The sequence below is a fragment of the Mustela lutreola genome, chromosome 1 (assembly GCF_030435805.1).
Source record: "Mustela lutreola isolate mMusLut2 chromosome 1, mMusLut2.pri, whole genome shotgun sequence".
NCBI classification, from domain to species: Eukaryota; Metazoa; Chordata; class Mammalia; order Carnivora; family Mustelidae; genus Mustela; species Mustela lutreola.
In genome coordinates this window covers 83,085,795-83,109,805 of record NC_081290.1, presented here as the reverse complement: position 1 = coordinate 83,109,805, position 24,011 = coordinate 83,085,795, and the positions used below count along the sequence as shown (strand labels likewise).

Here is a 24,011-nt window from a genome sequence, read left to right as displayed (position 1 = left end):
CTAAAAAAAAAAAAAAAAATGAACCAACCAAATCCAACCATATCAAACAATACATAAAAAAAAATTCAACACAATCAAGCAGGATTTATTACAGGGATACAAGGATGGCTCAACATTGGCAAACCAATCAACATGATATACCACATTAACCAGAGAAAGAAAAAAAAACCACATGATCATCTCAATAGATGCAGAATAATTGACAAATTACAACAGCCACTCTCAAGGTAGATTTAGGGGGAACATATTTCAACATAATAAAGACTGTAAGTGAAAAACCTACAACTACCATCACACTCTATGGTGAAAAACTGAAAGTTTTTCCTCTAAGATAAGGAAAAATATAAGGATGTATATTCTCACTCTTCTATTCATCATAGCATTAAAGTCCTAGCTAAAGCAGTCAGATAAAAGAAATAAAAGTCATCCAAATTGGTAAGGAAGAAGTAAAACTTTCATTATTTGCAGATGACATGGTACTATATGTAGAAAGCCCAAAAGACACCCCCCCCAAAACTAGTAGAACTCAAATATTAGTTTGGAAAAGTCACAGGATACAAAAATCTGTTGCATTTCTATACATTAATAATACAGCAGAAAAAGAAGTTAAGAAAACAATTACACTTATAATTACACCAAAAATAATAAAATACCTAGGAATAAACTTAATCAAGGATCTGTATTATGAAAAATAAACACAGTAATAAAAGAAATTGGAGATGATACAAATAAATAAAAAGATAATCCATGCTCAAGGATTGGAAAAATAGATATCATTAAAATGTCTGTACATCCCAAAGCAATCTCCAGATTTAATTCAATACCTATCAAAACACCAATGTCGGGGCGCCTGGGTGGCTCAGTGGGTTAAGCTGCTGCCTTCGGCTCAGGTCATGATCTCAGGGTCCTGGGATCGAGTCCCGCATTGAGCTCTCTGCTCAGCAGGGAGCCTGCTTCCCTCTCTCTCTCTGCCTGCCTCTCCATCTACTTGTGATTTCTCTCTGTCAAATAAATTAAAAAAAAAAAAAATCTTAAAAAAAAAAAACACACCAATGTCTTTCACAGAACTAGTACAAATAATCCTAGAATTTATATGGAGGCATAAAAGATCCCCTGATCTCAAAGCAATCCTGAGAAAGAACAAAACTTAAATAGCACAATTCTAAATTTCAGGACATACTACAAAGCTGTAGTAATAAAAACAGTGTGGTACTATTCCAAAAATAGACATAGAGGTAAATGAAACAGAATAGAATCCAGAAATAAATCTACACTTTAACAGTTAATTGATCTATGATAAGAGTCAAGAATACACAATGAAAATAAGAAAGTCTCTTCTACAAATGGTGTTGGTAAAACTGGACAGCTACATGGAAAGAAAAGAAAAAAAAAGAAAGGAAGGAAGGAAGAAAGAAACTAGACAGCTTTCTGACCACCATAGACGAAAATAAACTCAAAAGGATTTAAAGACCTAAAAATAAGACTGTAAACCATAAAATTCATACAAGAAAACATACTCATCGTAGTATTGAAGTATTGAATAATACTGAATTTTGACATCAGCCATAGAAACATTTTCTAGGTATGCCTCCTCTGCCAAGGGAAATAAAAGCAAAAATAAACTATTGGGGGCGCCTGGGTGGCTCAGTGGGTTAGGCCGCTGCCTTCGGCTCGGGTCATGATCTCAGGGTCCTGGGATCGAGTCCCGCATCGGGCTCTCTGCTCAGCAGGGAGCCTGTTTCCTTCTCTCTCTCTCTCTGCCTGCCTCTGAGTGTACTTGTAATTTCTCTCTGTCAAATAAATAAATAAAATCTTAAAAAAAAAAATAAAAAATAAACTATTGGGACTACTTCAAACTAAAAAGCATTTGCATAGCCAAGAAAACGATCAAGGTATCAAATGGAAGATATTTGTAAATGATATATCCAATAAGGGGTTAATACACAAAATATATAAAGAATTTATAAAAGTCAATGTCAAAAAATCAAATAATACGATTAAAATTGGGCAGAGGAGGGAAAACTGGGCAGAGGACCAGAATAGACATATTTCCAAGGAAGACATGGATAGCCAACAGATACATGAAAAGATGCTCAATATCTCTAATCATCAGAGGAATGCAAATTAAAACCACAATGAAGTATCACCTTATACCTATCAGAATGGCTAGAATTCAAAAAGAGATGAAACAACAAGTGTTGGTGAGGATGTGGAGAAAAAGGAACCCTCATGCACTGTTGTTGAGAATGTAAGCTTGTGTAGCCACTAGAGAAAAAGTTATAGTGGTCCTTCAAAAAATTAAAAATAGGGGTGCCTGAATGGCTCAGTTGGTTAAGCATCTGCCTTCAGCTCAGGTCCTGATCCTAAGGTCTTGGGATTGAGCCCCACATTGGGCTGCCCACTCAGGGGGAAGCCTGCTTCTTCCTCTCTCTCTTCCCCTCCCCTTGTGCTCTCTCACACACACTCTCTCTCAAATAAATAAATAATCTTAAAAAAAAACAAACTTGGAATTATAATACTTCCAGTTTGTTTAAAAAAAAATTAAAAATAGAATTACCTTATGATCCAGTAATTCCACTACTGGGTATTTAGCTGAAAGAAAACAAAAACACTAATTTGAAAAGATATATATACCCTTATGTTTATTGCAGCATTAGTATCTAATAACTAAGAAATGCAAGCAATCCAAATGTCCACCTATAGATGAATGGATAAAGAAGATGTGGAATATATATATATATATATATATATATATATATATATATAATGGAATATTACTCAGTCATAAGAAAGAATAAAATCTTGTTATTTCAATAATATGGGTGGACCTAGAGGGTATATTCCTAAGTGAAATTTTCAAAATCAGTTAGAGAAAGACAAATACCATATGATTTTACTCATATGTGGAATTTAAGAAACAAAACAAATGAACAAGGAAAAAAAGACAAAAAAAGATACTCTTAAATCTAGAAAACCAACTGAGGGTTGCCAGAAGGGAGCTGGGGGAGGGGCGATAAAAGCTGTAATAGATAAAGGGGATTAAGAGTACATTCACCTTTATGAACATGAAGAAAGTAGAGGACTGATGAGTGATTATACTGTATTACCTGAAAATAATATAGCATTGTATGTTAATTGCACTGGAATAAAAAATAAAATTAAAAAAATTTTTACTCTACCCAGCAAAGTTACCAGTCAGAATTGAAGAAGAGATAGTTTTCCATAATCTCAAGCAAAAGCTAAAGGATTTCATCACCACTAAAATAGTCTTAAGAAATGTTAAAGGGACTTCTTTAAGCTGAAAAGAAAGGGCATTAATTGGTAACAAGAAAATGGATGACATAATAAATCTCACTGGGAAGGTAAATACATGGCAAAATAGTAGATTAATCAGTTATAAAGGTTTAGAGACAAAACTAGTAAAAAAAAAAAAAGCATGATTGCAATTAATTGGTTAGGGGATAAGGGACACACAAGATAAAAAGATGTAAAATGTGGGCCAGCAGCCTGGCTCAGTCAGTATAGCATGTGACCCATGATCTTTGGGTTGTGAGTTAAAGCTCCACATTGGGTGTAGAGGTTACTTAAAAAAAAAAAAAAAAAAGATGTAAAATGTGATATCAAAAATATAAACCATTAGTAGTAAGAGTAAAGATGTTGAGCTTCAGATGGAATCAAACTTAAAATTGTTATCAACTTAAAATATACTCTAAGTTTTCAAACATAAGCCTCATAGTAATAACAAAACAAAAACCTGTAACAACTACACAAAAGACAAAGAGAAAGGAATATAAGTAAACTACTAAAGGAAGTCATTAAGTCATGAGGGAAGAGAGCAAAAGAAGAATGGAAAGCGAGAAATACAAAACTAGCCAGTAAACAATAATGAAATGGCAATAAGCACACACTTATCAACAATTACTTTAAATACAAATAGACTAAATTATTCAATCAAGGCATAGACTGGCTGAATGGATTAAAAAACAAAAACAAAAAACAAGACCCATCCATATGTTCTCCACAAGTCTCACTTTAGATGTAAGGACTCAAACAGATTGCCAAGAGAGAGGATGGAAAAGATAGTCCCTGTTAATAGAAACAAACAAAAAAGATAGAGTAGCTATACTTAAAACAGACAAAAAGACATTTTTTAAAAAAGATTTTATTTATTTGACAGAGAAAGAGAGAGAGAGCACAAGGAGGCAGAGCAGCAGAGGGAGAGGGAGAAGCAGACTCCTCACTGAGCAGGGAGTCCAACACAGGGCTCGTTCCCAGAACCCTGGGATCATGACCCAAGCCAAAGGCTGACGCTTAACCAACTGAGCCATCCAGGCACCTCTGACAAAAAGACTTTAAAACAAAGTTGTAATAAGAGAGAAAGATGGGACTTACATAATGATAAAGCGGTCAATCCCTTAAGAGGATGTAACACTTGTAGATATTTATATACCCAAAAGAAGCAGCTAAGTATATAGAAAGCCAATATTAGTAGGTCTTTAGGAGAAATAGACTGTAATATAATAGTAGGAGATTTTAACACCCTGCTTACAGCAATGGATAAATCATACAGATAAAAAAATCATACAGGATCACTAACCTAAATTACAACTTAGATTAGATGGATTTAACAGATATACATAGAACATTACATCCAAAAGCAACAGAATACATATTCTTCTAAAGCACAGATGAAACATTTTGCAGGATAGATCATAGGTTAGAAGAGAAAACAAATCATAATAAATTTAGGAGAAGTGAAGATATGTCAAAGTTTTTTTCCAAGTACAATGGTATAAACTAGAAATTAATTACACAAAGACTCAAAAATTCACAAACAGGTGGAGACTACACAACATGCTACTGAACAACTAATGAGGCAAAGAAAATATCAAAAGAGAAAGAAAAAAATACCTTGAGACAAATGAAAATGGAAATCTAACATACCAAAATTTGTGTGATGCACCCAAAGCAATTCTAAGGTGAAGTTCACAGTGATAAATGCCTACTTCAAGAAACAAGAGAGGTTTCAAATAAATAACCTAATTTTACACCTCAAAGGACAAAAAAAAAAAAAAAAAAAAAAAGACGTAGGAGTAAGGAAATAAAAAAGATTACAGCAGAGATAAATGAAATAGAGACTAAAAAGACAATAGGATCAGTGAAATTAATATGTTGTCCTTCGCACGGATAAACAAAAGTAACAAGACTTTTGCAAAAGTCATCAAGAAAAAACAGATTCCTCAAATAGGTAAGAAATGAAAGAGATATTACAATTGGATATCACAGAAATTCAAAGGATCATATGACACTACTATGAACAAGTACATGCCAAGCACTTGGACAACCTAAAAGAAATGGATAAATTCCTATAAACATACATTCTACCAAGACTGAATCATGCTGACATAAAAAATCTAAACAAACTGATAATTGGTAAAGAGACTGAATCAGTAGCCAAAAACCTCCCAATAAACAAAAGCCCAAGAACATACAGCTTCAGGGATAAATTCTACCAAGCATTCAAAGAAGAATCAACACCAACATTTCTCAAGCTGTTTTTAAAAACTGAAGAGGAGGGAATTCTTTTTTTTTTTTTTTTTAATTTATTTATTTGACAGAGATCACAAGTAGGCAGAGAGGCAGGCAGAGAGAGAGGAGGGGGGAAGCAGGCTCCCTGCTGAGCAGAGAGCCCGATGTGGGGCTCGATCTTAGGACCCTGAGATCATGACCTGAGCCTAAGACAGAGGCTTTAACCCACTGAGCCACCCAGGCGCCCCAAGAGGAGGGAATTCATCCAAACTTATTTTATGAGGCAGTACTCTGGTATCAAAACCAGAAAAAGATGCCACAATGTTACAGGCTGAATATCTGTGATAAACATTAAAAACCTCAAGAAAACATAAGCAAGCCAAATTCCAACAATATATAAAAAGGATCATATACCATAATCAAGAGGCATTTATTCTAGGGATGCAAGGATGATTCAACATCCACAAATCAGTAAAAGTGATAGACTATGTTAGCAAAATGAAGTATAAAAATCATTGGTCATCTCAATAGATGCAGAAAAAGCATTTGAAAAAAGCTAACACCCATTTTTGATAAAAATTCTCCATAAAGTGGGTATAGAGGGAATATGCCTCAACATAAGAAAGGCCATATATAACAAGGTCACAGCTAACATCATACTTAATGATGAAAGACTGAAAGCTTTTCCTCTAAGACCAGGAAGAAGATGAGGATGTCCACTTTCACCACTTCTAGTCAACATAATACTTGAAATTCTAACGACAGCAATCAAGGAAGGAAAAAAAATTGTATCAAAATTAGAAAAAAGAAGAACTAAAATTGTCTCTATTTGCAGAGGACATGATTTAATACATAGAAAACCCTAAAGGCTCCAAGAAAAAACTGTTAGCACTAACAGACAAATTTAGTAAAGCTGTAAGATCCAAAACAAATACCCAAAAATCTGTTATTTCTGGGGTGCCTTCGTAGCTCTGTCTGCTAAGTGTCTGACTCTTGATTTTGGCTTACTCTTAGGTAAGAGTAAGCCTTACTTGTCTGACTCCACGCTCATGTGAAGTCTGCGTAAGATTCTCTCTCTCCATCTCCCTCAGCCCCTCCCTCCTCTGCTCATGCTCTAAATAAATAAATAAATAAATATTTAAAATAATAAAAATCTGCTATGCTTCTATACACTAATAATAAACTATCCAAAAGAGAAATAAAAACAACCTTGTTTATAATTGCTTAAAAAAAAAAAGACAATAACAAAAGCAAAAACCTAAGAGTAAAATTTAACCAAGGAGGTGAAAGACCTGTAATCTAAAAACTGTAAGGCATTAATAAAAGAAATTGAAGCCACAAACAAATGGAAAGATATTCTGTGCCCATGGGATGGAAGACTGATTATTGTTAAAATGTCCTCACTTGCCAAATTAATTTAGAGATTCAGTGCAATTCCAATCAAAGTTTCAATGGAATTTTTCAAAGAAACAGAACAAACAATCCTAAAATTTGTATGGAACCACAAAAAACCTTGAGTAGCCAAAGCAATCTTGAGATAGAGGAACAAAGCTGGAGGCATCATCACACTCCCTGATTTCAAACTCTATTACAAAGCTATACTAATTAAAACAGTGTGGTAGTGGGATAAAAGCAGACACAGATCGGAGACATAGAGAGCCCAGAAATAAACTCACATTTACATGGCCAATTAATTTATAACAAATGAGGCAAGACTATATCATGGGAAAAGGAGAGTCTGTTCACTAAATGGTGCTCAGAAATCCTAACATGCAAAAGAATAAAACTAAACCAGTATATTATACTATACAAAAGACAAATTCAAAATGGATTAAAGATGTTAATGTAAGACCTGAAACCATAAAACTCTTAGAACAAAACATGTGGTAAGCTCTCTGGTATAGATCTTGTTGAGTATTTTAGAATCTGACACCAAAGCAAAAGTAACAGATGCAAAAATAAGTAAGTGGGACTACTAAATACTAAAAAGCTTCTGCACAACAAAAGAAACCATTCACAAAATGGAAAGGCAACCTACTGAATGGGAGAAAATACTTGTAACACAGGATTAATATCCAAAATATATGAAAAACACATACAACTCAAGAACAAAAAACAAACAATCCAATTTAAAAAAAGGGCAGGAGATCTCAATAGACACTTTTCCAAAGAAGACACAGAGATAGTCAAAAGACACAATAAAAGATGCTCAACTTCATTAGTCATTAGGGAAATGAAATAAAAAACACAATGAGAGGGGCACTTGGATGGCTCAGTCAGTTAAGCTTCTGTCTTTGGCTCAGGTCATGATCCTGGGGTCCTGGGATCAAGCCCCACATTGCACTCCCTGCTCAGTGGAGAACCAGCTTCTCCTCTCCCTCTGCCTGCTGCTCTGCCTACGTGTGTTATCTCTCTGTCAAGTAAATAAATAAAATCTTAAAACAAAATACAATGAGCTATCACATCACACTATAAGAACAGCTACTATCAAAAAGGCAAGAGGTAAGTGATGGCAAGGATACGGAGAAAAGAAAATCCTTGTATGCTGTGTTGAAATGTAAACTGGTAAACCACTATAAAAAACAGTATGAAGGTTCATCAAAAACTTAAAAATAGAACTTCTATATGATCCAGTAATTCACTATTAGAAATCTATACAAAGAACACAAGAACTAATTCTAAAAGATATCTATACTCTTACATTTATTACATTATCTATAATATATAAAGATATATATAAAGATATAAAGAAGATATAAAACCAACCCAAGTATCCATTGATAGATGAAAGAATAAAGAAACTGTGGTATGTATATACAATGGAAAATTACACATAATAAAGAAGAAATCTTGCTACTTATAGCAATATGGATGGGCCTACAGGGCATTATGCTAAGTGAAATAAGTCAGAGTAAGACAAGTACCATGTGATCTTTATTATATGTGGAATCCCAAAATACAGAAAGGACAAACAGAAACAAACAAACAAGCTCACAGATACAGAGAACAGATAGGTGGTTGCCAGAGACAAAGTGTGAGGGGTGGGAGAAATGGGTAAAGAGGATAAAAAGGATAAAAGAAAAAAAGAGCTCAATTTCAATGATGACAAATAAATAAAATGCCTTTTACATTTTGATTACTAAATGAACTTTATGAGTTCAAGAGGGTCAACATGTGGGTATTTCCTAATATAAGTTTTAAGTGTGCAAAATTAGGTTACCTTAATATGATGCAAGGCCTATAAAATTTATTTCTTATTTCCCAAAAGTTGGATAGATACATTTAAAATTAAATGAAATTCTATCTACAATATTCCTTTTTTTCTATCATAAAACTAACTTCTGGGGCGCCTGGGTGGCTCAGTGGGTTAAAGCTTCTGCCTTCGGCTCGGGTCATGATCTCAGGGTCCTGGGATCGAGCCCCTCATGGGGCTCTCTGCTCAGCAGGGACACTGCTTCCTCCTCTCTCTGCCTACTTGTGATCCCAGTCTGTCATAAAATAAATAAATAAAAATCTATTAAAATAAATAAATAAATAAATAAATAAATAAAACTACCTTCTATTTAAAAAAATAAAAATAAAAAAATTATAGCTCAATATCTTTCATGAATATAAATGTAAAAATCCTCAACAAATATTAGTAAATTGAACCAAACAAGATTTACAAACCACTACCAAGTGAGATTTATCTCAGGTATGCAAAACAGGTTCAATATTAAAAATCAATTAGTGTAATTCATCACACTAACAAGCTAAAAAGGGAAAAACCACATGATCATTTCAACATATAAAGAGAAAGTATTTGACAAAATCCAACACCCATTCATGCTAAAAATTCTCAATAATCTAGGAATAGAAGGTATCTTCCTCAAATGAATAAAGAACATCTACAAAAAAGCCTATATCTAATAATACTTAATGGTATGAACCTAGTATAAGTTTTCTCGCTAAGACCAGTAACAAGGCAAAGTTGTTCCCCCTCACCACGAGTTTTCAATATCACAGTACAAGTATTAGCAAATGCAAACAAGGCAAGGAAAGGAAATAAGAGGTATATAAATTGAGAAAGAAGATATGAAACTGTCTTTTTTCCCAGTTGACATGATCAGCCGTGTAGGAAAACCAAAAGAATTGACCAAAAAAAAAAAATCTCCTGTTCCTGATGATAATAGCAAGGCTGCAGATACGAGCTTAAACCATAAAAGTCAATTGCTTTACTATATACCAGCAGAGAAGAACTGAAAATAAAATTTAAAATACAGGAGGTTCCCATCCAAGATGGCAACAGAGGAAGACTTTGAACACACCAACTTACACCTATTAACACAACAATTCTACATGAAAAAGAATTAAGGGCTGACTGAACTACCAAAGACAGAGAGAATGGCCAGAAGACAAGAGAGACAGACAGACAGTAATAAAGGAAATCCCCACTCCCAACACTGCAAACAGTAGTGGGGAACAATAATATTGAGGGACCAAGAACAGACACCTCTGTCTTTGGGCTTGGAAAAAACCCCTAAGTTCACAAAAGCAACTGGCATATAAAAGACACACAAGAAATCTGCCAAACACCGGAGGAGTTGTGGGAAATCTCTTCAAGTCAGAGGGACTGCAGAACAATATAGTTTATGTTGCGACCCCACCTTGAGAGTGTAGACTACAGCAGGGTCCAGACTATGGAACATATGGGTCCAGTCATCTCGATAAGCTTGCAGCTTCAGGGAGTCCAGGATCTACAAGACCATACCAGCCCTGGGCATGCTGGGACACAGGAAAAAGAGCCATGGTTAAAAAGCACTGAGCAATTGCGGGAACACTTTCTCCCCTTCCACCTTAAAAGTCCAGACCCAGTAGGGTTGGCTTATGGTAAGCCTTTGACCCCAGAGAGCTCAGGGAACACAAGCCCGCATCAGTTGCCTTGAGATGTTGAGGCACAGAAAACAAGCTGCAGTTTTGTGGGGATTTTATTATTATTACTTTTATTTTACTTTGAAAATTTGTCTTGTCATTTTTTTCTTTTTGGCTTTGTTCCTTTCTTTCTTGTTCTCTCTCTTTTTTTTTTAAAGATTCTATTTATTTATTTGACAGACAGAGATCACAAGTAGGCAGAGAGGCAGGCAGAGAGAGAGGAGGAAGCAGGCTCCCTGCTGAGCAGAGAGCCCGATGTGGGGCTCGATCCCGGCACCCTGAGATCATGACCTGAGCCGAAGACAGCGGTTAACCCACTGAGCCACCCAGGTGCCCCACTTGTTCTCTTTTTAAAATTCTCTTCTTTTAGGGTGCTTGGGTGGCTCAGTCATTAAGCATCTGTCTTTGGCTCAGGTTATGATCCCAGAGTCTTGGGATTGAGCCCCGCATCGGGTTCCCTGCTCAGTGGGAAGCCTGCTTCTCCCTCTCCTATTACCCCTTGTGTTCCCTCTCTCGCTAATTCTCTCTGTCAAATTAAAAAATAAAAAAAATTTTTTTGTTTACTTTTTTCCATTTTCTTTTCTTCTTTTATTATTTTTTCTTCTATTATTCTTTTTATTGGTATTCTTTCTATAAAAAGCCACAGTGTAAAAGACTAGCATATACAGCCACAACTCCAGCCAGCCAGAAACAGTCATCAAGCATACACAGTCTACAAAGAGGATTCCATGCACAAATCCTTAAACTTTAGAAGTAGCTTTTTTTTCTTTTTTTAATTTTTATCTTTTATAAACATATATTTTTATCCCCAGGGGTACAGGTCTGTGAATCACCAGGTTTACACACTTCACAGCACTCACCAAAGCACATACCCTCCCCAAGGAGAAGTAGCTTTAATCCACGAAACAAACACAGAAAGTTACATAAATGGAAATACAGAGGAATATGCTCCAAAAGAAAGAACAAGAAAAAAACTCAAAAAAAGACCTAAATGAAACAGAGATAAGGAATTTAAAGTAATGATCATAAGATCATTACTCACTGGGCTGGAGAAAAGATTAGAAAAACTCAATAACATTTCAATAAAGAGAAAAAAAATTAAATCAATGAAAGTTGAAGCATACAATAACTGAAATAAAAAAAAAAAAACTAGAGGAAATCAAAGATTAGAGGATGTGGAAGAACTTAACAGTGATCTGGAAGACAAGGGAATAGAAAGCACACAACCGGGACGCCTGGGTGGCTCAGTTGGTTAAGCAGCGGCCTTCGCCTCAGGTCATGATCCCAGCATCCTGGGATCGAGTCCCACATCGGGCTCCTTGCTGGTCTGGGAGCCTGCTTCTCCCTCAGCCTCTGCCTGCCATTCTGTCTGCCTGTGCTCGCCCTCTCTCTCTCTCTCTGATAAATAAATTTTTAAAAATCTTAAAAAAAAAATAAAGAAAGAAAGCACACAACCTGAACAACAAAAAAAAAGAAAAGAACTGAAAGAAAATGAGGCTAGATTAAGAGATCCCTTAGACAACACCAAATGAACAAACATCTACATTATAGGGATCCCAGAAGAAAAGAAAGGTGTAGGAAATTTATTTGAAGATATAACTGAAAGCTTTCCTAACCTAGGAAGGGAAATAAACATTCAAGCCAAAGAAGCACAGAGAGTTCCAGACAAGTTGAACCCAAGAAGGTCCACATGGCAATAGATAATAATTAAAACGCCAAAGGTTAAAGACAAAGAGAAAATCTTAAAAGAAGCAAGAGAGAAATAAAAAGCTACCTGCAAAGGAGATAAAGAGTTTCCCAGACAAACGAAAGATAAAGGAGTTTACCATCACTATGCCAAGCTTCCAAGAAATGTTAAAGGAACTTTTCAAAAACATTTTTTAAAAGATTTTATTTATTTGACAGACAGAGCTCACAAGTAGGCAGAGAGGCAGGCAGAGAGAGAGGGGGAAGCAGGCTCCCCTCCGAGCAGAGCCCGATGCTGGGCTCGACCCCAGGACCCTGGGACCCTGGGAGCCCGGGACCCCGGACCACCACCTGAGCCGAAGGCAGAGGCTTTAACCCACTGCGCCACCTAGGTGCCCCAAAGGAACTTCTTTAAATGGAAAACAAATGGCTGTTAACTGGACATAAGAAATATATGAATAAAAAGATGTAAAATATGACAACATATACATAAAATGTGAAGAAAGGAGTAGAAAAAGACAAGGAGAAAACTAAAAAAGAAAAAAATCTTTTTTTTTTTTAAAAAGATTTTATTTGCCAGACAGTGATCATAAGTAGGCAGAGAGGCAGGCAGAGAGAGAGGGGAAGCAGGCTCCCTGCTGAGCAGAGAGCTTGATGGGGATCTCAATCCCAGGATCATGAGATCATGACCTGAGCCGAAGGCAGAGGCTTAACCCACTGAGCCACTTAGGCACCCCGAAAAAATCTTTTGCTTTTTCTGTTTTATTGTTGCTAAAGAATGTGTTTGAACTTAAATGTCCATCAAATTAATATCGGCTGCTATTTACTTATAATGCTAAATATGAACCTCATGGTAACCACAAATCCATTAACTATGATAGATACACAAAAAGAGAAAGAAAGGCAAACAAAATACTATACTCACCAATCACAAAAAAAGAGAGCTAGAGAAAAGAAACAAAGAACTGCAAAAAAAAAAAACCAAAAACAAAAAAAACCAGAAAATAAATCTTTTGAAAGTTTTTATTTAAATTCCTCTTAGTTGGGGCACTTGGGTGGCTTAGTTGCTTAAGTATCTTCCTTTGGCTCAGGTCATGATCTTGAAGTCCTGGGATCAAAGCCTGTGCCAGGCTCCTTGCTCAGCAGGGAGTCTGCTTCTCCTTCTGCCTCTCCCTCATGTTCTTTCACTCTCTCTCAAATAAATAAATAAATCTTAAAAAAAAAATTCCAGTTTTTTTACATACAGTGTAATATTAGTTTCAGGTGTATAATATAGTGATTCAACACTTCCATATATCCCCCAGTGCACACTGCAAATGCAATCCTTAATCTCCATCACCTACTTAACCTACCACACCACCCACCTCCCTTCTGGAAATGATCACTATGTTCTCTATAGTTAAGAGTCTGTTTCTTGGTTTGTCTCTCTCTTTTTTCCTTTGGTCATTTTTTTGTTGTTGTTTCTTAAATTCCACATGAGTGAAACCATGGTATGTCTTTCTCTGGCAATGTTACTGGCTGGGAGGTCTATAGCTTTTGGTTTTTATTTTTAGGTTTATGATCCATTTTTAGTTAATTTTTGTGAAGGTCGAAAGGTCCATGTTTAGGTTCACCTTTTTTTTTTTTTTTTTTTCTCACTTGGCTATCTAGCTGTTCTAGCACTATTTGTTGAAAAGACTTATCTTTCTTCCATTGTATTGCCTTTGCTCCTTTGTCAACAATCAGTTGACTATATTAAGGTGGGTTCATTTGTGGACTTTACATTCTTTTCCATTGATCTTCTTATCTGTTCTTTCACCAGTACCTCACTGTATTGATTACTGTAGCTTTAAAATAACTCCTGATATCAGATGGTATCTAACTTCCAACTCTGTTTTTTCTTTCAATACTGTGTTGGCTATTCTGGGGTTTTTGCCTCTCCATTTAAATTTTAGAATTTTTGGTTTTAAATTTTATTTACTGGGCGCCTGGGTGGCTCAGTGGATTAAGCCGCTGCCTTCGGCTCGGGTCATGATCTCAGGGTCCTGGGATCGAGTCCCACATCGGGCTCTCTGCTCAGCAGGGAGCCTGCTTCCCTCTCTCTCTGCCTGCCTCTCTCCCTACTTGTGATCTCTGTCTGTCAAATAAATAAATAAAATCTTTAAAAATAAATAAATAAAATAAATTTTATTTACTTTTTATTTGCATATAGTTCACACAATATTAGTACATTAGTATCAAGTATGTAACATAGTGATTCAACAACGCTATGCATTATGCTATGTTCACTAGAAATGTGGCTGCCTCTTGTCACCATACAATGCTATTATATTATTGACATATTCCCTATGCCATACCTTCTATTCGATGACTACCATAATTGGAAGCCTGTATCTTCCATTCCCTTTCATCCATTTTTCACATCCCTCAGTCTTCTCCCCTCTAGCAACCATTGGTTTGTTCTCTGTATTTATATATCCGATTCTGCTTTTGGTTTCTTCATTCAGTTTGCTTTTTAGATTCCATATTTAACTGAAAGCATATGCTATTTGTCTTTCTCAGATTTCATTTAGCATAATACTTTCTATGTCTATCCATGTTATTGCAAATGGCAAGATCTCATCCTTTTTTATGACTACATAATATTCCTGTGTGTGTGTATGTGTGTGTGTGTTCTTTATCAATTAATCTATTGACGGACACTGGGTTGCTTTCATATCTTGGCTATTGTAAATAATGTTGCAGTAAATAGAGGGGTACATATATCTTTTCAAATTAGTGTTTTATTTTCTTTAGGCAAATGCCCAGTAGTGGAATTACTGGATCTTACACTATTTCTTTTTTTTTTTTTAAGATTTATTTATTTATTTGAGAGACAGAGACTGTGAGTGTTAGCGGGGGGAGGGGCAGAGGGCAGAGGGAGGGGAAGACAGAGAATCCTAAGCAGGCTCCATACTGATGCAGAGCCTGATCTCATAACACTGAGATGATGACCTGAGCTGAAATCAAAAGTTAAATGTTTAACCAACTGAGTCACGCAGGCATCTCTGGATCATACACTTTCTATTTTTAATTTTTTTGGGAAACTCCATGCTGTTTTCCACAGTTGCTGTACCAATTAACATTCCCACCAAAAGTGTGCCTGTGCTTTTTCTCTTGCCAGCATTTGTTATCTTTTCTTTTTACATTAAAAAAAAATATTAACATATAATAATATATGTATTATATGTAATATACAATATATTATATATAATATATGTATGTAATATATATATATATTAATAATGTATTATTAGCCCCAGGGGTACAGGTCTGTGAATCAACAGGCTTACACATTTCACAGCAATCATAGCATATACCCTCCACAATGTCCACAACCCAACCACCAAACATTTGTTTTTTTTTTTTTTAAGATTTTATTTATTTGACAGAGAGAGATGACAAGCAGGCAGAGAGGCAGGCAGAGAGAGAGGAGGAAGCAGGCTCCCTGCTGAGCATAGAGCCCGATGTGGGGCTCAATCCCTGGGCCCTGAGATCATGACCTGAGCTGAAACAGCAGCTTAACCCACTGAGCCACCCAGGCGCCCCACATTTGTTATTCTTGCCAACATTTGTTATTTCTTGTCTTTTTGATTTTAGCCATTATGACTCATTGATTTACATATCCCTGATGATTAGTAATGTTGAGCCTCTTTTCATGTGTCTATTGGCCATCTGGATGTCTTCTTTTTTTTTTTTTTAATGATTTTTTTAATTTATTTGAGAGAGAGAGTGAGAAAAGAGAGAGAGAGAGTGATCGCATGGGGATGGGGCAGAGAGAGATGCAGACTCCCTGCTGAGCAGAAAACCCGATGTGGACTCAATCCCAGAACCCTGGGATCATAACCTGAGCTGAAGGCAGACGCTTAACCAACTGAGCCACCCAGGTGCCCCTGATGTTTTCTATATAAAAATGTCAGTTCAGGTCCTCTGCCCATTTTTAATGGATTATTTGGTTTTTTTGTGTTGACTTGTGTAAGTTCCTCATATTTTTTGGATATTAACCCATTTTCAGATATATCATTTGCAAAAATCTTCTCTCATTCAGTAGGTTACCTTTTTGTTTTGTTGATGGTTTCCATTTCTATGCAAAAGCTTTTCAGTTTGGTGTAGTTCCAATAGTTTATTTTTGCTTTTGTTTCCCTTGCCTCAGGAGACATATTCAGAAAAATATTTCTATGGCAGATAATCAGAGAAATTACTGCCTATATTTTCTTCTAGGAATTTTACGGTTTCAGGTTTCACATTTAGGTCTTTAATCCATTTTGAATTATTTTTGTGTATGGTTTGAGAAACCAGTCCAGTTTCATTCTTTTGTATGTGGCTGTCCAGTGCACTAGCACCATTTATTGAAGACTGTTTTCTCCACGTTGGATATTTTTGCCTTCTTCATCATAGATCAATTGATCATATAAGTGTGGGGTTGTGTCTGGATTCTCTGTCTCTTTCATTGATGTATGTGTTTATTTTTGTGCCAGTACCACACTGTTTTGATTGTGACATCTTTGTAATGTCTCTTGAATCTAGAATTGTGATGTCTCTAGCCTTTTTTTTTTTTTTCTTTTGCAAGATTTCTTTCACTACTTGGGGTCATTGGTGGTTCCATACAAATTTTATTATTTGCTCTAATTCTATGAAAAAGTCTATTGGTATTTTGGTAAGGATTGCATTGATTCTGTAGATTGCTTTGGGCACAGGGACGTTTTAACAATATTAATATCTATGAGCACAGAATATCTTTTCATTTATTTGTGCTGTCTTCAATTTGTTTCATCAATGTTTTACAATTTTCAGAGTATGTGTTTTCCCCCTCCTTGGTTAAGCTTATTCCTAAATAATTTATTCTTTTTGGTGCAACCATAAATGGAACTGTTTTCTTTTTTTTTTTTTTTTAAGATTTTATTTATTTATTTGGCAGACAGAGATCACAAGTAGGCAGAGAGGCAGGCAGAGAGAGAGGAGGAAGCAGGCTCCCTGCAGAGCAGAGAGCCCGATGTGGGGCTCGATCCCAGGACCCTGGGATCATGACCTAAGCTGAAAGCAGAGGTTTTAACCCACTGAGCCACCCAGGTGCCCCGGAACTGTTTTCTTAATTTCTCTCTCCACTACTCTCTTATTAGTATATAGAAATGCAACTGATTTCTGGGTATTAATTTTTAGCCTGCAAGTTTACTGAATTCACTTATTCTAATAGTTTTTTGGTAGTCTTTAGGGCTTTCTACATAAAGTACCCTGTCATCTGCAAATAGCGGCAATTTAAATTCTTCCTTACCAACATGGATGCCTCATCTTTCCCTTGTCTGAGTGCCATGGCTAGGACTTTGAGTACTATGGAGAATGAAAGTGAAGAGAAAGAACATCCTTGTCTTGTTCCTGATCGTAGAAGAAAATCTTTCTGTTTTTTCCACTGTGTATGATGTTAGGTGTGGTTTTTTCATTGTGGCCTTTATTATGTTGAGATTCCTTCCCTCAAAGCCCATTTTCTTGAGAATCTTTATAATGAACAGATGTTGAATTTTGGTCAGATGTTTTTTCTGTTTCTATTGAGATGATAACATGATTTTTTTATCCTTCATTTTGTTAATGTGTATCACATTGATTGATTTGTGAATATTGAACCATTGTTATAGCTGAGAAGTAAATCCCACATGAACATTGTGACTGATCCTTTTAATGTATTGTTGAATATGGTTTGGTAACATTTTGTTCAGGATTTTTACATCTTTGCTTATCATGGACATTGGCCTGTGGTTTTCTTTTGTTGTGGTGTTTTGTCTGGTTTTGTAATCAAGGTAATGCTAGCCTCATAGAATGTATTTGGAAGCTTTTCTTCCTCTTTAATTTTTTGGAATTGTTTGAGGAGAATAGGCATTGAATCATCTCCTTCTCCTTCTTCATTTTATTTATCAGAAAGAGAGAGAGCATACAAGTAGAGGGAATGACAGAGAAAGAGGGAGAAGCAGCCTCCCCACTGAGCACAGAGTCCAATGCAGGATTCCATACCAGGAACCTGGGATCATGACCTAAGCCAAAGGCAGATGCTTAACCAACTGAACCACTCAGGCATCCTGACATTGAATCTTCTTTAAATGTTTGGTAGAATTCATTTGTGAATCCATCTGGTCCTGGACTTTTATTTTTTGGTAGTTTTTTTTTTTATTACTACTTCAATTTCATTACTTGTAATTGGTCTATTCAGATTTTCTATTTCTTCCTGGTTCTGTTTTGGAAGATTGTATGTTTCTAAAAATATATTCATTTCTCAGGGTGCCTGGGTGGCTCAGTGGGTTAAAGCCTCTGCCTTCAGCTCAGGTCATGATCTCAGGGTCCTGGGATCGAGCCCCACATCGGGCTTTCTGCTCAGTGGGGAGCCTGCTTCCCCCTCTCTCTCTGCCTGCCTCTCTGTCTACTTGTGATCTCTGTCAAATAAATAATTTTTTAAAAAGAAATATATACATTTTTCCTAAGCTGTCCAGTTTGCTGGCATATTATTTCTCATAATATTTGCTTGTAATCCTTTGTATTTCTGTGGTGTCAGTTGTTATTTCTTTTTTTTTTTTTTTTAAAGATTTTATGTATTTATTTGACAGACAGAGATCACAAGTATGCAGAGAGGCAGGCAGGGGGGTGGGGGTGCAGGCTCCCTGCTGAAGAGAGAGCCCGATGTGGGGTTCGATCCAGGACCCTGGGATCATGACCTGAGCTGAAGGCAAAGGCTTAACCCACTGAGCCACCCAGGCACCCTGATTTCAGTCTTCTTAAGTTTATTGAGACTAGTTTTGTGGCCTAGCATGTGATCTATCCTGGAGATCTATCCTTGAAAACAATGTGTTCTTTTTGGATAGAATGTTCTTTATATGTCTGTTATGTCCATCTGATCCAGTATATTATTCAAAGACACTGTTTCCTTATTGATTTTCTGCTTAGTGACCTATCTACTGTATAAGTGGATTTTTAAAGCCCCCAACTATTATTATATTACCATCAATTCCTCCCTTTATGTCATTAATATTTGCTTTATGTATATATGTACTTTAGTGTTGGGTGCATAGATATTTACAATTGCTATATCCTCCCACTGGAGTGATCATTTTAACACTATATAATGCCCTTCTTTGTGTCTTGTTAAATTGTATTTTTAAAGTCTATTTTGTCTTGATATAAGTATTGCTACCCTGGCTTTTTTCACTTCCATTTGCATAGTGAATGTAATTTTATCACTTCACTTTTGGTCTCTGTATGCGTCCTTAGGTCTGAGGTGAGTCTCTTGTAGGCAGAATATAGATGGGTGTTCTTTTATTATCCATTCTGCCTCTCTGTGTCTTGACTGAAGCACTTTTACATTTATATTTAATTAGTTATTGATAGGTATGTACTAATTGCCATTTTGAAAATTAATTTTCAGAAAAGAGAAAAGACCCAAATAAATAAAATCACAAATGAGAAAATGGAAATAATAACCAATAGCACAGAAATACAATTTTAGGAGAATATTATATTTAAAAACTATATGCCAACAAATTGAACAACCTAGAAGAAATGGATAAATTCCTAGAAACATGAATTATCAAAACTGAAACAGGAAGAAATAGAAAATTGAATGGACTGATAATCGGCAAAGAAATTAAATCAGTAACTTAAAAATCCCAACAAAAAAAGTCCTGGACCAGATGGCTTCACAGGTGAATTCTTCCAAACATTTAAAGAAGAGTTAATACCTAATCTTCTCAAACTATCCTAAAAAATAGAAAAGGAAGGAAAATTTCCAAATTCATTCTAGGAGGCTCACATCACCCTGGTATCAAAACCAGATAAAAACACCACAAAAAAAGAGAACTACAGACCAATATCCCTGATGAACTTAGATGCAAAATCCTCAAGAAAATACTAGCAAACAAAATCCAACATTACATTAAAAAAAATCATTCAGCACAATTAAGTGGGATTTATTCCTAGGTGCAAGGATGGTTCAGTATTCACAAATCAATCAACATGATACATCTCATCAATAAGGGAAACGAGAAGAGCCATTTAATCATTTAAATAGATGCAGAAAAAGCATTTAACAAAGTACAATAGCCATTCATAATAAAAACCCTCAAAAAAGTAGATTTAGAGGGAACATACCTGAACATAATTAAGGCCATATATGAAAAATGCACAGGTAATATCATCCTCAATGGGGAAAAACTGAGAGCCTTTCCCTTATGGTCAAGAACAAGACAAGGATTTCCACTGTTACCACTTTTATTCAACATAGTACTGAAAGTCCTAGTCACAGCAATCAGACAACAAAAAGAAATAAAAGGCATCCAAATTGGTAAGGAAGAAGAAAAACTTCCATTATTTGCAGATCACATGATACTAGATATAGAAAACCAGAAGGACTACACCAAAAAATTGATAGAACTGATAAATTCAGTGAAGTATCAGGATAGAGAATCAATGTACAGAAATCTGTGGCATTTCCATACACCAATAATGAAGCAGCAGAAAGAGATTACATTCAAAATTGCATCAAAAATAGTAAGATATTTACGAATGAACCTAATTAAGGAAGTGAAAGAACTGTACTCTGAAAACTATAAATCATTGATGAAAGAAATTGAAGATGACAAAAAGAAATGGAAAGCCATTCTATGCTCATGGGTTGGAACAACAAATCCTATTAATATGTCTATAGCACCCCAAACAATCTATACATTTAATACAAACCCTATCAAAGACCACCAACATTTTTCACAGAGCTAGAATAAACAATCCTAAAATTTATAAGTATCCACAGAAGACTCCAAATAGCCAAAGGAATCTTAAAAAACAAAAACAAAACAAACCAAAAAAGCAAAGCTAGAGGCATCACAATTCCAGGCTTCAATTTATATTACAAAGCTGTAGTGATCAAAACAGTATCATACTGCTGCACATATAGACCTATAGATCAATGGAACAGAAAAGAAAACTCAGAAATAAACCCACAATTTGTGGTCAATTAAACTTTGAGAGAGCAGGAAAGAATATCCAAAGGGAAAAAAGAACCTCTTCATCAAACGTTGGGAAAACTGGTCAACTATGTGCAAAAGAATAAAACTAGACCACTTTCTTACACCATACACAAAATTGATTTCAGATGGATGAAAGACCTAAATGTGAGACTTGAAGCCATAGAAATCCTAGAAGAGAACATAGGCAGTAACTTCTTTGACATTGGCTGCAACTTCTTTCTAGATATGCTTTTGGAGGCAAAGGAAACAAAAGCAAAAAGAAACTACTAAGACTACATCAAAATAAAAAGCTGCTGCACAGCAAAGGAAATAATCAACAAAACTAAAAGGCAACCTAAGGAATGAGAGAAGATATTTGCAAATGACATGTCTGATAAAGCATTAGTAGTCAAAATATATAAAGAACTGATAAATCTCAACAACTCCAAAAAAGAATACTCGAATTAAAAAATGTCAGAGACATGAACAAATATTTGTCTAAAGAAGACATATAAACGGCCAAAAGACACATAAAAAGGTGCTCAACAACACTTAAAATCAGGGAAATGCAAATCAAAACTACAATGAGATACCATCCACCCCTGTCAGAATGGCTAAAATCAACAATACAAGAAACATGTTGGCAGGGATGTGGAGAAAAAGGAACCCCTTTGTACTGTTGGTGGGAATGCAAGCTGGTGCAGCTACTCTGGGGAACTATAAAAGTTAAAATAGAACTTCAAAAATTAAAATAGTTAGAAAAGTTAAAATAGAACCTCAGAAAGTTATAAACAGAACTACCCTACGATCTAGCAATTGTACCATTGGGTATTTAACCCCCCAGCCAAATACAAAGACGCTAATTTAAAGGGATACATGCACCAGGATGTTTATAGCAGCATTATATACAATAGCCAAATAATGGAAGCAGCTCAACTGTCCACTGATTGATGAATGGATAAATGAGGAGTGGTATATATACAATGGAATATTATTCAGCCATAAAAAAGAATGAAATCTTGCCATTTGTAACAATATGATCGAGCTAGAGAGTATAATGTTGAACAAAGTAAGTTAGAGAAAGACGTATCATATGATTTCACCCAAATGTGGAGTTTAAGAAACAAAACAAATGCTCAAAGGAAAAAAAAGAGAGAGAGAAACCAAGAAATAGACTCTTAACTATAGAGAATAAACTGATGGCTACCAGAAGGGAGAGGGATGGGGGTTATAGGTGAAATTGGTGTTGTCATGTTGAGCACTGGGTGATATATGGAATTGTTGAATCACTATATTGTACACCTGAAATTAATATAACACTGTATGTTAACTACACTGGAATTAAAATAGAAACAACAAAAGAAGAAAAATTGTGTTTTTTAACAAGTCAGTATAATACCTGATATAAATGGAATAAAGGATACCTTCCAAAAAGCCCCACAATTAATAGTGAATTATATGAATCTCTGAAAAACTCAACAGTAAAAGCAAGTCTAATAGGAAGACTGGACCCTGAACCACTGCTCAAGTATTATCACATATAATCTTTAAGGACGAATTTCTAGAAATGAAGGGGAAATTTTGACTTTTGTCTAAATAGTTTTTTATAGCTTGCAGGTAGGCAAACTTATGTAAACTTAATATATCCATTAATGTAGAAGAAAGAGTTTTTTCCATTTAGAAGCAGAAGATCTAGGGGTGCCTGGGTAGCTCATTGTATTAAGCATCCAACTCTTGATTTGGGGTCTGGTCATGGTCTCAAGGTCCTGAAATGAGCCCCACATGGGGCTCCCCACTCAGTGGGGAATCCACTTGAGACAGACTCTCTTATCCTTCTGCACCATCCCCGCTTAAATAAATAAATAAAATCTTAAAAAAAAAACAAAACAGTATCTAAGTTTGTGGTGTAGTTCGTTTTAAGTCCTTATTAAATATCTCAGTCTTCTCAGTGGATCACTCCAACCTTATAGATGTCTCCTTTAATCAATGCATTGCATAAAAAGTATGAGATATCTTAAATATAAGTTGCTATACAAATAATAATAGCAATTCACCAAAATAAAGAACGGAGTTCAATTTCTCAAAGCACCATACACCTTCATTACAGTTATGAAAATCTATGGAATAAACACAGAGGTGTAAAGTGCTTAAACTGGGTAATGATTTTTTTTCCAGTGCTGCTCTGTCAAAATTTAAACATTTGAACTTTTTTTTTTTTTTTAAAGATTTTATTTATTTATTTGACAGAGAGAGATCACAAGTAGGCATAGAGGCAGGCAGAGAGAGAGGAGGAAGCAGGCTCCCCGCTGAGCAGAGAGCCCGATGCGAGGCTCGATCCCAGGACCCTGAGATCATGACCTGAGCCGAAGGCAGCGGCTTAACCCACTGAGCCACCCAGGCGCCCCTAAACATTTGAACTTTTAAAATCATTTTATATTTTTTAAGATTTTATTTATTTATTTGCCAGAAAGAGACCCAGCGAGAGAGGGAACACAAGCAGCGGGAGCAGGAGAGAAAGAAGCGGACTCCCCGCCCAGCAGGGAGCCCCACGCGGGGCTGGATCCCAGGACCCCGGGATCACGACCTGAGCTGAAGGCAGCCACCTAATGACTGAGCCACCCAGGCGCCCCTTAAAATCGCCTTAAACCCTTCATAGAAACGAAGACAGTTTTCCACACTGTCAAGTGAGTAGCCTACCAGTTGTCTCATATTTCAGGACAGCTCTTCTATCCACCGTAAACCCGACCTTCTGAAAGACTGACTGCCAACCTTACCTAGCGAGGCCGCAGGGCAGCCGGAGCATTTCCGGTTCTAGCCCCTTTAGCCGCGAAGGGGTGCCTGCCGCGCATGCGCGCCCAGCGCAGCCGCTCCAGATCGACCAGTCTC

General features: G+C 36.0%; 1 long non-coding RNA gene across 2 annotated transcripts in view; it reads right to left on the bottom strand.

Moving 5' to 3' along the window:
• Window positions 1–23,999, bottom strand: part of LOC131828034 (uncharacterized) — a 192,828-nt gene extending 168,829 nt beyond the window's left edge. Inside the window, exon 1 of one of the 2 annotated variants that reach the window (XR_009352198.1) lies at window positions 23,900–23,999. This is a non-coding gene — a long non-coding RNA (uncharacterized LOC131828034). Of the gene's footprint in view, window positions 1–23,822 lie in introns of both variants that reach the window. The other variant, XR_009352199.1, reaches the window with a different exon arrangement.
• Between the last annotated feature and the right edge of the window lie 12 nt (window positions 24,000–24,011).